The 16,258-nt window shown below is 44.8% G+C and overlaps 1 non-coding gene across 1 annotated transcript; it reads left to right on the top strand.

The window, feature by feature from the left end:
- The first annotated feature begins 6,736 nt into the window (after positions 1 to 6,736).
- Positions 6,737 to 6,807, top strand: TRNAK-UUU (transfer RNA lysine (anticodon UUU)). The gene has a single exon. It is a non-coding gene; the product is annotated as a tRNA-Lys (tRNA).
- The last annotated feature ends 9,451 nt before the right edge of the window (positions 6,808 to 16,258 follow it).

The raw sequence follows: 16,258 nt of genomic DNA, 5'->3' as shown, positions 1-16,258 counted from the left end.
CTGGGGGCGGAGCCGAGGGAGGAAAGAGGAGGAGGGAAAGGAAGGGGGTGGGGACGATCAGAAAGGAGAGACACCCCCAGGAGAAGAGTAGGAGTGGGGTGGGGGAAAGGGGACAGCTCCCGCGGCAGCGAAAAACGAGACCCGACAGAGAAGCGAGGAGCTTTGCGGAGGGCGGGCCGCTCACAGTCCAGAGGAGGTCAGGAAGACAGGGGGTCGGGAGACCCTGTCCTCCATGTGGGAAGAGAGCACGAGGCAGCCCTGCGAAGAAGGCTTCCGAGTCGGATTTTGCGGCCCAGGAATCTGTTGGCACAGATACCCGCTCGCATGTGGGGACTTGAGAAACGTTTCAGGGGACGTCAGAGCCCCGGAAGTGTCCCAGCTCCCCCAGCCCCATCCCGGATCCCTGGCTGAAGGGGTAGGAGGAGGCCTCGCATGAAGTCTGTGGGTCTGCTTAGAGTTAACTAGCACAGACACTATGAGTGACTCCTGAATCACAACCCCAGAAGTGCCAACGATGTACTAGTGTGTTCCACTGAGTCACTTCTCTGGTCCCTAAGGACTCACAAACCAAGAGACTGAAAACCCAGTTGGCAAGCAAATGCTTTAATGGCGAAAGGGAGGCCAATGGAGTTTCTCTACATTCACACACAGGCTGTGAGCTCCAAATTGCTGGCCAGCGAGCCTTCCATCAGTCCTCCCCATCCTTGTAAAGTGAGGTTCCCTCCACCTCCTTTGGACTGTCCTGGTAACCTTGAGCCTTCCAGGACTCGTTCCTGGGCTTAAGCTTTCTCCTCCATCAACCAGGGTTTGGAATTAATGATCCCAACAGACTTAGTCCTCTCTGACTCAATATTTCCCTCCCTATCATCTCGCCAGGGCTTTCTACACCGCAGCACTGAACAAGTGATGAGCAATGGATGGGGTAGGTGTCCTGTGCAAGACTTGGTCCCCTGTGCTACAACAGCAGATCAAATCCTCAGTTTGTGTATTGAGGATTCGGGACAGAAAGCTTTGCATCTTGTCTGCTGCTTTTTTATCTCATCCTAATTTTTAAAGGGAAGGAAAAAAAACCCAACCCATTGCTGTGAAGTCGATTCCGACTCATAGCGACCCTATAGGACAGAGTAGAACTGCCCCCACAGGGTTTCCAAGGCTGTATGTAATCTTTACGGAAGCAGACTGCCACATCTTTCTCTGGTGGGTTTGAACTGCCAACCTTTTGGTTAGCAGCCGAGCACTAAACTACTGAGCCACCAGGGCTCCAAACAGAACAAAGTGGGAAATAAAGAAGATCCCTCAGAGAAGGAGGCAGGGAGTGGAAATACTGTTTCACCCACTCAACAAGCATCCCTGGGCCCCAGCTTTGTGCCAGACAAGTGAGCCAAGTGCAGGAATCCAAAGGCGAATAAGGTGTGGGCTCACCTGCCGTGAGGTTGAGAAGTAGACAGGGAGAGTCATTAAAATCCAGCGGGGTAGGCTATGGGTCACTGTAGAGATGCGCACAAAGCACTATGGGCATATGAGGCTGTGGTGGGAGTGACCACTAAGAAAAGGCTTTTGATAAAGCTAAAAATTGGTGAAAAAACAAACCCATTTAATAAGCCAATCCACTTCCCAGCTGGCAGGGATTCTACACTCCAGACTGGAGTCAGCGTTAAAAGTATCCACAACCTAGCCAGCACAACTAACCAGGAGTTAGGTTCTGTCATCTGTTTATCAGGAGCCCTGGTAGTGCAGTGGTTAAGCGCTTGGCTGCTAAACAAAAGGTCGGTGGTTCAAAGCCACCCACCGCTCCACAGGAGACAGATGCGGCAGTCTGCTCCCATAAAGATTTACAGCCGTGGAAACCCTATGGGGCAGTTCTGCTCTATCCTGTAGGGTCGCTATGAGTCGGAATGACTCAATGGCATCTGTTTATCAGTTAGGAATATTTTGTTACAGATAAGAAAACACCCTTTCTGTCTTAAAACAAAGTTTACTGGCTCACATAACTGAGCATTTCTCACTGAAAATTTCAGGTAAGGTTTGGTCCAGCAGCTCAGAACTATCACATGGGATTCCTTTTCTTTCCACCACTCCTCTCTGCCTTTCATGGGGTCTACTTCATCCTGAGGCTCCCTCTTCATGGTCACAAGATACCTGGCATCATTTGCTGGGATTGCTTTTGATCTCATTCTGAGATGGGGGTGGGAGGCATTACTCAGCATTGTCCTCAAAGGTGCAGAGATTCCCTCTGATTGGGCTTGCTTTAGGTCATAGGCCATCCCTAAACCAATGACTGTGGCCTGGAAAATAGAATGTGCCAACTGGCTGGGCCAAGGTCCCATATACTTCATCCCTAGACTGGAGTCATGCCAGCTTCCCTGCAACCACCTGGATCTCCTATAGGGAATTGGGGTCTGCTGGGAAGGAGGAATGGGTGCAGAGGAAGAAGGCCCCGTCATCTACTCCACGCAGCCACCATGAGGCTGCGTGATCTTAGGCAAGGCCCCTCCCCTCGCAGGACCTCAGTTTCCTTAGTGCCAAATGACAGGTTGTCGTGTCCCCAGAACTCCCCCTCAATGGAGTTTCCCAGTCACAGCAGAAGATGCCCAGGGGACCCTGGCACCCCCTGCCCTTTGGCCTGTCTTTGCTTCAAGGTCTCTGCTGTAGTTTCCCCCGAGCAACAACGATGTGATCTGCTTCCTCCACGTGACACATTTAGCCACAGTGCTTTGGGGCCCGTGCTCTGGCTCGGTTCCCTCGGGCCACAGGTTTAAGGAGTGAGATTAAGGATCCAGGCCCCTGAGTCCCTGGAGAGAGAGAGCTGTTTGTTTGTCTCGACTCATAAAAAGCCAGGTAAGAAAGAGGTTTAAAAGCTCCAGGCAAGTTATGGACGTCATAAACAGCTTATGTGATGTTTTTAGGATGAAAAATCATCTGAGATAGAAAAGCAGGGAAGGCAAGCTCCTTGGGTCACTGGGACAAACTTCCTGCCCAAGACAGCAGCACCTTCAGCGTCTGTAGGTGAGGAAGTGAGACAAAGGTGAGGCAGAGACATCATGAGACAGAAGAGCGAACATTGGGGAGGGGGAAGGGATGAATTTCGGAGTATTTGAAATGCTCACCTCAGTAAGAGGGGCTACGGTCTGGGCAGTACCAGAACCTCTGGGGGGCAGGGAGTGGGCATCGTAAGTCCTCCAAACCAACCAAGAGCAGCCACTTTGCATTAGCTTTTGTAGGTGGCACAAAGGGGGACAAAGCCTGAAGCATAAGTCCAAGCCGAAGGTACTGCCTTAGATCGGCAGCAGCCCTAGCAACTGCAGCAAGTCCCCTTAGAATATTGAAAGCTCATTCAGTCATTCACCAAAGATGTACTGGACCCTATTATATCCCAGGCATCATGCTGGGCAAGGGAAAGGTGGGTATGTATAAGATTCCCAGGAAGTCACCAGTGCCTCAGTGGTAGAATTCTCACCTTCCATGTGGGAGACCTGGGCTCAATTCCTGGCCAAAGCACCTCACGGACAGCCACGTCCATCAGTGGTGGCTTGCATGTTCCTATAATGCTGAACAGGTTTCACTGAATCTTCCATACTAAGAAGTACTAGGAAGAAAGGCCTGGAGATTGACTTCTGAAAATCAGCCAGCGAAAACCCTATGGACCACAGTGGTCTGATCTGAAGCCGACCATGGGGATGACGTGGGAAGGAGCAGTGTGTAGTTCTTTTGTGCAAGGGGTCGCCACGAGTCGGGGCTGACTTGATGGCGGCTAACAGGTGGTACATATGGCTAAGCCCTCAATTACTGGCCAGACGGTTGGCAGTTCGAACCCTCCGGGTGGCGCCTCAAAAGACAAATCGGGTGATCTGCTTCTGAAAGGTCACAGCCTTGAAAACCCTGTGGAGCAGTTCTATTGTGCACACATGGGGTCACCATGAGTCAGGGTCCCCTTGAAGGCAATTAACAATAGCAACAACACCAATGGCAACAACCCAAGATTTCCCCAAGGAAGTTAATCCGTCAACACGTAGTTCTGAGCTCCCAGAGGTGCCTGGCACTGAGGTCGGAGCTATCAGGGAAATTTCGGAGGAGAGCGGTCTTCCGGAAACTCTAAACTGGCCAGGCGGATGAGACAGGTACATAGACAACAACGGCAGCGGTGGTGTGTGGAGTGGTTAGGAGCCAGATTGCCCAGGCTGAATTCCTGGCTCTGCCAGTTTTTAGCTGAGACTTCTAGGGCCGATAGTTTACAATCTCTGTGCCTCAGTTTTCTCATCTGTGAACTGGAGATAGTTATAGGACCTTTCTCAGAGGTTTTTTTGTGATGATTAAGTGAGATAACCCCTGTAAAGATTTTTTTCATACAGAGTGACACATAGTAACTGCTCAATAAATGTTAGGTATTAATACTTTTATTAATAGTAGTAGTGTCTATGCTAACTGAACGGTTGGCAGTTTGAACCCCCCCAGCAACTCCATGGGAGAAAGATCGGTGATCTGCTCCTGTAAAGATTACAGCCTTGAAAACCCAATGGGGCAGTTCTGCTCTGTCACATGGGGTCACTATGAGTGGGAATCGACTAGATGGCACCCAACAACAGCAACAACAATTGTCAATTATGAGTGTCCAAAGATATCAGAGCAGAAAAAGGGTAGTCAGGGAAGGCTGCCTGGAGAAAGTGACACTAAAGCTAGTCCTCAGTTTTGATAGAAGACTGCAAGTACTCCACGGGCTGGACCCAGTCTCATTGTTCTCTCTACTTCAGGATATCTTGCCCAGTGCAAGACACTGAGTACATTCAGTGGTCTCGTGAACAATCTTTCTTTGATCGTGGGCAGGCAGGCAGGAATAAGCCTGGGGTATTTCTCTGGCAGTGAGACCCCTGGCGGATCGGAGCCCAGTGCTTACAAGCTCTCAGACCTGGGTTCAATCCTCACCTCGGCTCCTTTTTACTTGTGTGATTTCAAGCAAGTTGCTTAACATCACTGATCCTCAATGGTCTCATCTGCAAACAGTGGAGGAAAATGATGCCTGTTTCCTAAGCGTGTTGAGGGGCAAGGGAAAAAGATATTGTATATAACAGGGTGCTAACTGCAAGGTCCGCAGTTTGAACCCACCAGCCACTCCACTTCCTTAAAGATTAAAAAAAAAAAAAAAACCCATTGCCATCGAATCAATTCCAACTCATAGCAACACTATAAGACAAAGTAGAACTCCCCCATAGGGTTTCCAAGGCCGTAATCTTTAAGGAAGGGAGCCCTGGTGGCTCAGTGGTTAAGAAATCAGCTGCTAACCAAAAAAGGTCGGCAGTTCGAATCCACCAGCTGCTCCTTGGAAACCTTATGGGGCAGTTCTACTCTGCCCTGTAGGGTCACTATAAGTCGGAATTGACTCAACAGCAACAGCGTTGCTCTTTAAAAAAAATAAAACCTCAGCCTAAGTTTCACTCTGTGTCAAAGCAGAAGTCACAGAGGTGGGCCACCTGTTTCTGAGTGGCAGTGGTTGGGTCATGCACAGGACAGACTCCCACCCCTAGGAATCTCTGACTCCAACAAGCGCCTGCAAGCACCAGGATTCCTGGGCTTGCGAGGGTTGGAGGAGACGGGAGACTGCATCCCCTGAGCCCCCAAGCAGATGGGGCCACGGACTGGCACATTTGTGCCCACCCCCACCCCACCCAACAGGAAGAAACATCCTCTGATGAGACCACAGGCCTGGCACCAGCTGTGCTTCTGAAACGCTCAGGTTTTCGGGCGAATCTTCCGCCCAGTCTATCAGCAGAGGGAGCTCTAGGTAGCAGATCACTTTCCTCTGACTTCACACTTCTCAGTGGAAAAGATCGGGAGACAGAAAGGAAAAGCAGTGGTCTTCTGTGGGACGGGCGCCCATCATACACAGGAGGAAACCCCACCAATTTGTAAAGGTAGGATTATGGGGGGATGGATGGATAGGGCCCAGAGGGCTGGGGGTGGAGGGGTGAGAAGGAGACGCCAAATGAAGAAAAGACACATGGAAATCAGAAACCACGCACATTGTCCAGGGATTATCTGATTTTGTCACGCAGGCGCGGATTAACCAGTAAGCACGATACGCAGGGGCTTACTTGTGTTTACTTACTGATCTGTAGGGAACAATTTCACATGGGTGAAAAACAGGTGAAATTGTTCACTACAGATTAGTAGATACGCACAAGTCAGCCCGTGCATGCCTTGCTTATCGGGTAATCCGGCCCTGGTGTTATGTACCAGCACATGACCCCATTGGTCTCACACCCTTTACACAACCCTTGCAACCCTCTGATGTCTGGACAGAAGACATACTTAAGGTCCACGTCTTCACTGTATCAGTAAGCATCTTTTTCCTTAAAATGAAATTGTGTGTATGTGTGTCAGTGGTGCCTACTCTGGACCCTGGGGCTGTAGACTTATGACTCTATGCTGATGACCATGATGGCGATGGTGGTGATGATCACAGTGATTAAAAAAAAAATTCCCATTGCCCTCAAATCGATTCCAACTCATAGTGACCCTATAAGACAGAGCAGAACTGCCCCATAGGGTTTCCAAAGAGCAGCTGGTGGATGCAAACTGCTGACCTTTTGGTTACGGCCGAGCTCTTAACCACTGCACCACCAGGGCTCTGATGACAGTGAGAGCTAACATTTATTGCATGCTTACTATGTGCCAAGCACTGTCCTGTGAACTTAAATAATATTCATCAAATATTTATTGAGAACTTACTGTATGCCCGGGGGCATTGGTGGTTCAATGGTAGAATTTTTGCCTTTTATGCTGGAGACTCAGGTTTGATTCCTGGCCAATGCATCTCATATGCAGCCACCACCTGCCTGTCATTGGGGACTTGTGTGTTGCTATAAGGCTGAAGAGTTTTCAGTGGAGCTTCCAGACTAAGACAGATGAGGAAGAAAGGCAATCTACTCCCGAAAATCAGCCAGTGAAAATCCTATGGATCAAAATGGTCCAATCCGAAACCAATCATGGGAATGACATAGGACTGGGCAGTGCTTCATTCGGTTGTGAATGGATGGCCGTAAGTCATGGGCCAAGTCAATGCAAGTAACAACATCAACAACAGCATGCCCAGGATGGCGCTTGTTGCTGGGGATTCAAGGGTGAGTGAAACACTGAAGCTCCCTCCTCTCAAGGAGCTTGCGTTCTAGCGGGGCATATGGGCCAAGACAAGCAAATATGTAAACTAATAACATCAGCGAGTGGTGAGCGCTGTGAAGAAGGTAAAGAGGGATCCGTCTGCTGGAGTAGAATAGGGTAAGCTGAAACAGACTAGTTGGGAAGAACCCACTGAGGCAATGAAATTGGCATGTCCCATGAACTGTCTCATGAAATAAAACTGAATCCTTTCATACATCAAGCATCATCTGTTAGCTCAACAAATGACTGTAAATCTATTTTTTATAAACTGTGTATAAATGCTGTTGTGATGGATAAATGAAAATGGATGCTTCATGCGTAGTTCTTTTATCATACTGGATTTCCTTAAACAATATTTAATAAAAATAACTATTTGTGTAGGGGTGACAGGGTGGTGGTGGGGTGGCAGTGAGTTGGGAAAAGCTCACCAAAAAATAAAAAAATGTAAAGAATTCTGTCTTAATGAGAAAATGGTGGAGAGCCACTGATGTATGTAATCTCAAATAGTTTTTGTCCAAATAACCTTTTATTTCATTAACTCCACCCTCACCCCTTGCAAAGGTTCTCTGTTACAGATGCTTCTAGCTAGCTCCTGTATCTTTAAGGTGGCAGGCTAAGCCCTATGCCTGCAAGCTCACTCCCCCACCCCGTCTTGCTTGTGGCCTCTTCACCCCCCATCTCGATCCATCATACACCTATTGCTGACCCCCTTATGTCGGTATTAATCAAATCTCTTTTGCTTGCACAACTCAGAAATCCCCCCCCCCAAAAAAAAAGGCTTAAGGAAAAGAGGAGTTTATTGAAAGGATATTGGGTGTGCCAGTCTGCTAGCTGCCTACCAAAAATCCATTTTCCCCCTTCTTGCTTGGTAAAGAACTCTAATTTTAGCTGGGGCAATGATATGCCCAAGCAGAAAGCAATCGTTCCCGACTTGGGTTTGAACCACCAACCTTTTGGTTAGTAGTCCAGTGATTAACTATTTCTGCCACCCAGGGATTCCTTCCCTGAAGCTAGAGGTGGTCAAAGAGAGGGCATAGGATATCACTGGTGGAGCCTCCAACAAATTTTTTGGGGTGGAGCGTAAGTAGGTTGGGAGGAGTGCCCGTATGCCCCTTGTAATCCCCATTCTTTCTGCCTGGAATGTGGAGAGGATAGCTGGAACTCCAGCAACCACCTTGTGACCATAAGAATAGACGCCAGTGCTAGAGATGGCACACCAGAACAATAGAAACATCCTAGGTCCCTAACACTTTTGTGATCTGCTATATATGGCTATAGGGTTGCTATGAATCTGAATTGACTTGATGGCAATGGGTTTGGTTTGGTTTTTGGGTATATAAGGCCAACTCTGGACTTTTTTTTTTAAACCTGGGGATGAACCCCGCATTAGTTGAAGCCACTGCAGCTGGGTTTCTGTCTTTCTAGCTGATACACTGAAGTGTCAATTGAATTGAATGACCTAACCAGAAGATGGTCAGGGATGAATTTAGGCCTTGGGAAGAGTTGGAGCCAGGCACCTAAACGCACAAGTCAGTCGCTCCATCTCTTGCCTCTGCTTTTCTCTGCATGTTGGATTAATTCTATCTCATGGCAGAACAAAGCCCTCCACATGGTAAGAAACATGGCGGCCACAGCTCCTGAGTGTCACAGCCCACAGCCACCATAAAGATGCTGCCTGCCCATGGTGCTGTGTTTGCCTGTCCAGTCACTCTCCCATGCCCTAGGCTGCCAGTCCTCATCTCCTCCAGCCCCTGACATTCCTCCCCTTCCTCGCTCTCACCTCATGACGTTGCTTCCTAGATCGCTGTGGAAGGTTACACAAGCAGAAGAGTGTTTCCTTGAGCTCCCTCTCTGTCCACTAGATCCCATCCTCTCTGACCTTCTTGCAGACATCGCTCCCACACTTCCCTCTTCGCTTTCCTTTATCATTTTTCCTCTCTAAAGCATCATTCCCATCAGCATCCAAACTTACTGCTATTTCTCTGATTTGTAGAAAAAGTCCTCTCTTGGCCTCACTTCCCTCTGCAGCTTCTAGCCCATGTTTCTGTTCCTTTCACAGCAGAAGTCCTCAAAAGAGTTGTCTAACTCACTGTCTCCAATTCCTCTTTCCCCATTTTCTCTTAAGTCCGGCTTTTGACGCCCTCCATACACACTCTAAAACTGCTCCTAAGATCAACGACCTCCTCATAGCTAAATGCAATAGTGACTTGACCAACTATATAGCATTTGGCACAGTGGCTCACTCCTTTCTCCTGGACATACTTTCTTTCCTTGTGTCATGGATTGAATCATATCCCCCCAAAAAATGTGTGTATCAGTTTGGCTGGGCCATGATTCCCAGTATTGTGTGGTTGTCCTCCATTTTGTGATTATAATTTTATGTTAAAGAGGATTAGGGTGGGATTGTAACATTGTAACACCCTTACTAAGGTCACATCCCTGATCTAATGTGAAGGGAGTTTCTCTGTGGTATGGCCTGCACCACCTTTTATCTTACAAGAGATAAAAAAAAAAAAAAAAAAGGGAAACAAGCAGGAGGGGAGGACCTCATACCACCAAGAAAGCAGTGCCGTGAGCAGAGCGTGTCCTTTGGACCCGGGGTCCCTGCACAGAGAAGCTCCTAGTCCGGGGTAACACTGACAAGAAGGCCAAAGAGAGAGAAAGCCTTCCCCTGGAGCTGACGCCCTGAATTTGGACTTTTAGCCTACTTTACTATGAGGAAATAAACTTCTCTTTGTTAAAGCCATCCACTTGTGGTATTTCTGTTATAGCAGCACTAGATGACTAAGACACTTGGCTTCCAGGACACCACCTCTTGGGTTCTCTCTTCCCTCCTGACTATTCCTTCTCAATCTCTTGGGTGAATTCCTCCTCTTCCCACTGCCCTTTCTCCCATCTCTCCCAAATTTTCAATGGTGGTTTTTCCCCGAGTCTCATTCCTATGACTTTTGTGTTGACTACTCACTCACTGGGTGATCCATTCAGATGCATAGCTTTAAAAACCATCTATCTGCTGAAAAAGGAGTCCTCAGTGGCACAAATGGTTAAGCACTTGACTACTAGCCTAAAGGTTAGCAGTTGAAATCCACCCAGAGACACCTCAGAAGACATGCCTGGCGATCTTCTTCTGAAAAGCCACAGCCTTGAAAACCCTATGGAACAGTTCTACTCTGCACACATGGGGTTACAGTGAGTTGGAATTCACCCGACAGCAAACAACAACAAAAAATGCTGAAAACTCACACATTTATATCTCCAGCCTGTACCGCTCCACTAAACTCCAAACTCATACATCTTATTGTTTACTCAACTTCTGTATCTGGATGTCTAACAGACATCTCTGTCAAGAACTGTAAAGGGATTGGAGATTTTACCTTACCCACAAGCTAATGAGTTAGCCTTCCACAGTGTTACGGATTGAATTGTGTCCCCCAAATATATGTGTTGATGACTGGCCCTTGAACCTGTGGATGTGATCCTGTTTGGAACTAAGTGTTTCTTTTGGTATATTAATGAGGTCATACTAGTGTAGAGTGGATCCTAACCTAATCACTTCTGAGTTATAAAAAGACCATAATAGACACAGAGATATGCAGGAAAAGGCAGACACCACATGAAGATCTTCTACAAGCCAAGGAACCAAGGAACACCGAACAAGAAGGGATCGACACAATTGAGACACTGATTTGGACTTTTAGCTTCCAGAACTGTGAGGAAATATATTTCTGTTCTTTAAAGCTACCCACTTGTGGTATATGTGTTACAGCAGCACTGAGAAACTAAGACACATAGTTTCACGGATGTTGTCAGAAAACACTAGACTCCTGAGTCGAGACAAAGGACTTTATCACTCATGGCACAGGAGGCAACATCCACTTCATGTTTGCACCACTTCCCCTTGCCCCCTCGGTGCTGCGGAAAACACAGAGGGGATCAAGGTAGATGCTGTGCATATGGCTGAAAAACCCCAGGCTAGAAAACCCCAATATTTTATCACAGGCTGCAAGTAAACCTGCCCACGCTTTGCCCCAGAAGGAAACATTATCTTTATTATCCTGGACAGCAAACAGACCTGCCTGCTTCCCTGCAGGGAGACACTCTCTCTCTTCTAAGACTGTTCACTATAGGAACATCCTTGAAAAGGTAGTCCAGACAAGAAAGCCGTAGGGGCGGAAACACGGGAGACCTATGGAGGACTGTTTCCCAACAATATCAAACTTAACTTGTCCAAAACCAAATTCTTGATCTTCTTCCCTAAACTTGCTCCACCCACAGTTTCTCCTATCTCAGGACCCTTGAGTTATCACAACTTCTCTTTCTCTTTTTCTCTCTCCCATAGCTCACATCTAGTGCATTAGTAAATCCTGAGGACTCTACTTTAAAATATTTCCACAATCTAGCCATGTCTTACCATCCCTCCTACCACTCCCACTGTCTTAGTCATCTAGGGCTGCTCTAACAGAAATACCACGAGTAGATGGCTTTAACAAAGAGAAATTTATTTTCTCACAGTCTAGTAGGCTACAAGTCCCAATTCCGGGCGTCAGCTCCAGGGGAAGGCTTTCTTTCTCTTTCGGCTCTGGAGGAAAGTCCTTGTCATCCATCTTCCCCGGGTTGAGAAGCTTCTCAGTGCAGGAACTCTTGGCCCAAAGGACGGATTATTTTCTTGGTTCTTGTTTCTTGGTGGTATGAGGTCCCACTGTCTCTCTGCTCCCTTCTGTCTTTTATATCTCAAAAGAGACTGTCTCAAGACACAATCCAATCTTGTAGATTGAGTCCTACCTCATTAACATCATAGAGGTAGGATTTACAATACATAGAAAATCACAACAGACGACAAAATGGCGGACAATCACACAATACTGGGAATCATGGCCTAGTCAAATTGATACACATATTTTTGGGGGACACATTTCAATCCATGACATCCACTGCAATCCCCCAGGTCCCAGCCCCCATCATCTCTCCCTAGATTTCTGCAATACCCTTCTAACTTGTCTCCTTGTTTCTAACCTTGCTCTATTCTCCACACAGTAGCCAGAGAAAATATGTTATAACATACGTGAGATTCTGTTATTTCTCTACTCAGAACCCTCAGAGAAGTCCCCATTTCTCTCAGAAATAAAGCCAACGTCCATATAAGAGCCTGCAAAGGCCCCACACCACCCGGCCCCCATTCTCTCTCTCTCCTCAGGCTACGCCCCTCCCCTTCACTCACTGTGATGTCATTCTCGTGATGTCTTGTGACTTTCTTTCTTGGTGTCTTGTGAACACGCCTGGCGGATGCACTCTTCACAGCGTTTTCCCTGGTTGTTTCCTCTGCCTGGAATGTTCTCTACCCAGATATGTGCCTGGTTCCCTTCCTCGCCTCATTTCAGCCTTTACACAACTATCACCTTTCATTTAAGCTTTTCCTGATTTTCTTACTCAAAGTGCAGTGTCCCCAGTCGACACTCCCAGCCGCCTTTACTTTGTCCAGCTGCTTTCCACAGCACTTACAGCTTTGACATGATGAAGGCACTGACTTACCACCTATTCGAGTTACAGCGAACCACCCTTGTGACCCTGTTTTTTGTTTTTGTACATCTTATTGTTACTAATTTGTACCACATACAATGTTGCAGTGCATAACTTGTTGATGTTATCATTCTCAGATGTTCACTCCCAGAGGGATGTCAAAAAACGTTACAATGACAGGATTAGCTGAAGTTTTTTCTGAACTAAATCAGGGGCTTCAGTTGCTTGAAAACATGGACCCAAACCCTGATTGCCTTGCAGATACGGGAAGCAATGAGATGTTACCTCGAAATATATGAAGAAAAATAGAAAAGGAACATATAGACAACTCTCACTAATTTTCTGACTAGAAACACCATCCCCATTCCCAAGGATAATCCAGACGATCCAGAGCCTTCCACAAGTGGGTTATTACCGCAAGTGACAAAATGCTACAGTTGTCCAACTCTTCTTCATTGCCAGAATAAGTTTTTATGATTTGTGTATTTTTTATGTATGTATGTATTAAAATATATCTGTAAATTTATATGTAATGTTTCCAACCCCTAAAGACAAATAAAGATGGGATTTATAAAGATACTGATAATAAAGGGCAACAACAATGAAAACCAAACCAAACCAAAAAAGAGGTATTCGACTTGTGAGAACTGACTTACGACGGCATCGTCAGAACAGAACCAGTCGTAAGTTGAGGACTACCTGTATACGTTATTTGTTGCATTTATTGTTTTATGCCCGTCTCCCCACCCCCACTAGATTATAAACTCCACGAGGCAGTGTTTTGTCTGTTTTGTTCACTGCTCTACTCATAGCAATAAGTGTTTGACACATGGTGGATGTTCAGTTAATCTTAGTTGATTAATTAATGAATCTCTTTCTCAGTCACAGTCCTAAAACATCTCAGTGAAGGGTATTTATTATCCTGGCTTGAGTCTGGTGCCCACTCAGGACCTTCAACTGCAGTTATAGAAGGGTTATGTAAAAAGACGGAGAACCCAGGATAGTCATGTGAATGATGGGAGCCATTTGCAAGAGGGAGAGCCCAGTGGTTAAGAACAAGACTCTGGATCCAAACCACCTGGGACCTTACCACCTCTGGGACCTTGGGTAAATTGTTTCACATTCCTCTGGACACCCTTTCTTCTCCATCTGCAAAACTAGAAGAACGATTGTACTCTCCTTATGGTGACCCAATGTGTGTCAGAGTAGAACTGTTCTCCATAGGGTTTTCGATGGCTGATTTTTCAGAAGTTGTTTGCCATGCGTTACTTCCAAGGCACTTCTGGGTGGATTCGAACTGCCAACCTTTTGGTTAACATCCAAGCACATTAACCATTTGCACCACTCAGAGACTCCCATAGTATTGCTGTGAGGCTTAAATAAATGAGTTAATGTCAAAAAGCAGTGCCAAGCACAAAGTATACAAAACAAAATCTATTAGAAAAACAATAAGAACTTGATAAAAATAAATGTACATGTATTTGAAAAAAATCAATATACCTTTATCCCATATTAGACAGAGAAATAGAAATAAAAATAAATAAGGACATGGTGAAATTGCATAGTACAACCTACAGACTCAATTTAATAGATATGTAGAGAAGGGTACCTACCTTAACAGATATTAAATATTATTTTCTTATACCCATGAAATCCATCATATACCTGGACATAAAGAAAGCCTCAACAAACAAAAGATATTTCTCTCAAACTACATTCTCTCTGATCATAATCCAATAATACTAGAAATACTTTTTGAACAACTTAAAAATAGAAAAACACAATCCTGGAAGACTCTTGGATGGAAAAATAAAATAGAAAATAAAATTCAGTCTCTTTAGAAGGAAAGAAATAAGAGCACTTTATACAAGAATTTATGGAATCCAACAAAAGATGTAGCTAGAGGAAAGTTGGTGCAGTAGTTAAAGTGTTCGGCTGCTAACTGAAAATTTGGTGGTTCGATCCCACCAGCCACTCTGTGGGAGAAAGACGTGGCAGTTTGCTTCCGTAAAGATTACAGCCTTGAAAACCTTATGGGGAAGTTCTACTCTGTCCTACAGGGTTGCTATGAGTCGGAAACAACTCGACATCAGTTAGTGCGTTTATGCCTTCATTATAAAGAATAAAGAATGACTAATAAAACAATAAGGGGACTTACTACAAACTCCAGGATGTTAGAATAAGAACAAAATATTTTTGAATAGAAAATTAAGAATGATAAAGCTGGATATAATGAAATAGAAAGTACAAACAACAGCGGAAAGGAAAAATAAATTCAAAATCTCATTTTTTAAAATACCAGATTAAATCCCCCACAAGACTGATTAAGAGAAAAGAAAATATAGTTTTGCTAAAAAGAAGACAACCACAATTAAGGAAGAGAAGAAAAATGGAAGGGAATATCACATGCAATTCTATGGCAATATATTTGATAACCTATGTGAAATGGCTAATTTCTTGAAAAGAATATAAAATGACCCAAGAAAAGGTTGAAAACTTGAAGAAACCAATTACCAAAAGAAATTAAGATTTACCATTAAAAAGAGCCCCCAGATTACATAGTTTACAGCTGAGTTCTATCTAACATTTTTGTAAAAAAACAGATTACTCCAATGTTATTTAAACTATTTCAAATCATAAACAGTGGCTCCCAGTTTTGACTGCATGATAGAATCACCTGGTGGGCTTTTTATACCAAGAAATTCCTGGTGGGTCAGGTATCGGTATCCTGAGAAAGCTCTAGAGAAATCATGATTATAATGTACACCCAGGGTTGATAATCGATGCCATAGAAAGTCATGCGGGAGCTTCCCAATGACTTTATAACCCAATTCTCATCAACATAGCACCAAAAGAGAAAAGTCTAAATAAAGTTTACTTGAAAATATCTTTTTAACAAAATGATTAGTATATAAAACACATACTCATTTCAAAGCAATCATGTGTTATGACCAAGTAGAGTTTGTTCCAGGAATGCAAAGCTGGTTTGATCAGGGAAAGTATCAACATAATCCATTAATTACATCAATATATTAAAGGAGAGGCTGAGAAGCACTTTGATTAAGTTTGGTAGTCATTCCTAATGAATCACCAAGTAAGACATTAATAGAAGGAAATCATCTACTTATAATGAAGGCTGCTGGGCAAAAAAAATTCTTCAAAATAGCAAAAATTAAAAATGTTCAAATTATTACATTTCAGCACTTCCTTAGAAGTTCTTAAAAATGTATTAAGATAATAAAGTAGAATAATCAGTCTAAGCATTAAAAAAGAAAAACTGAAACTCTTTTTTTACTGATGGTTTGGTTATAGACTAAGAAAACCTAACAGACGCTAGTGAAAAAATAAAATCACCCTACTAGAATCAGTAAGAGTATAAGGTGACTGGAAACAATAAAAATATACAAATATTGATAGCTTTTCTCTATATTACCAGCAACAACCTTGAAATGGATGTCTTAGGCTGAGTTCTCTAGAGGAGCAAAACCAGTAAAGCATATAAATATATATACAGAGAGAGATTTATATCAAGGAAATGGCTCATGTGGTTGTAGAAGCTGTAACGTCCCAAGTCTGTGTGGGTCAGGAT

The sequence above is a fragment of the Trichechus manatus genome, unplaced genomic scaffold, assembly GCF_000243295.1.
Source record: "Trichechus manatus latirostris isolate Lorelei unplaced genomic scaffold, TriManLat1.0 scaffold00024, whole genome shotgun sequence".
Lineage (NCBI taxonomy): Eukaryota > Metazoa > Chordata > Mammalia > Sirenia > Trichechidae > Trichechus > Trichechus manatus.
The sequence above is the reverse complement of the archived record's forward strand: the minus strand, read 5'-3'. Positions and strand labels throughout refer to the sequence as shown.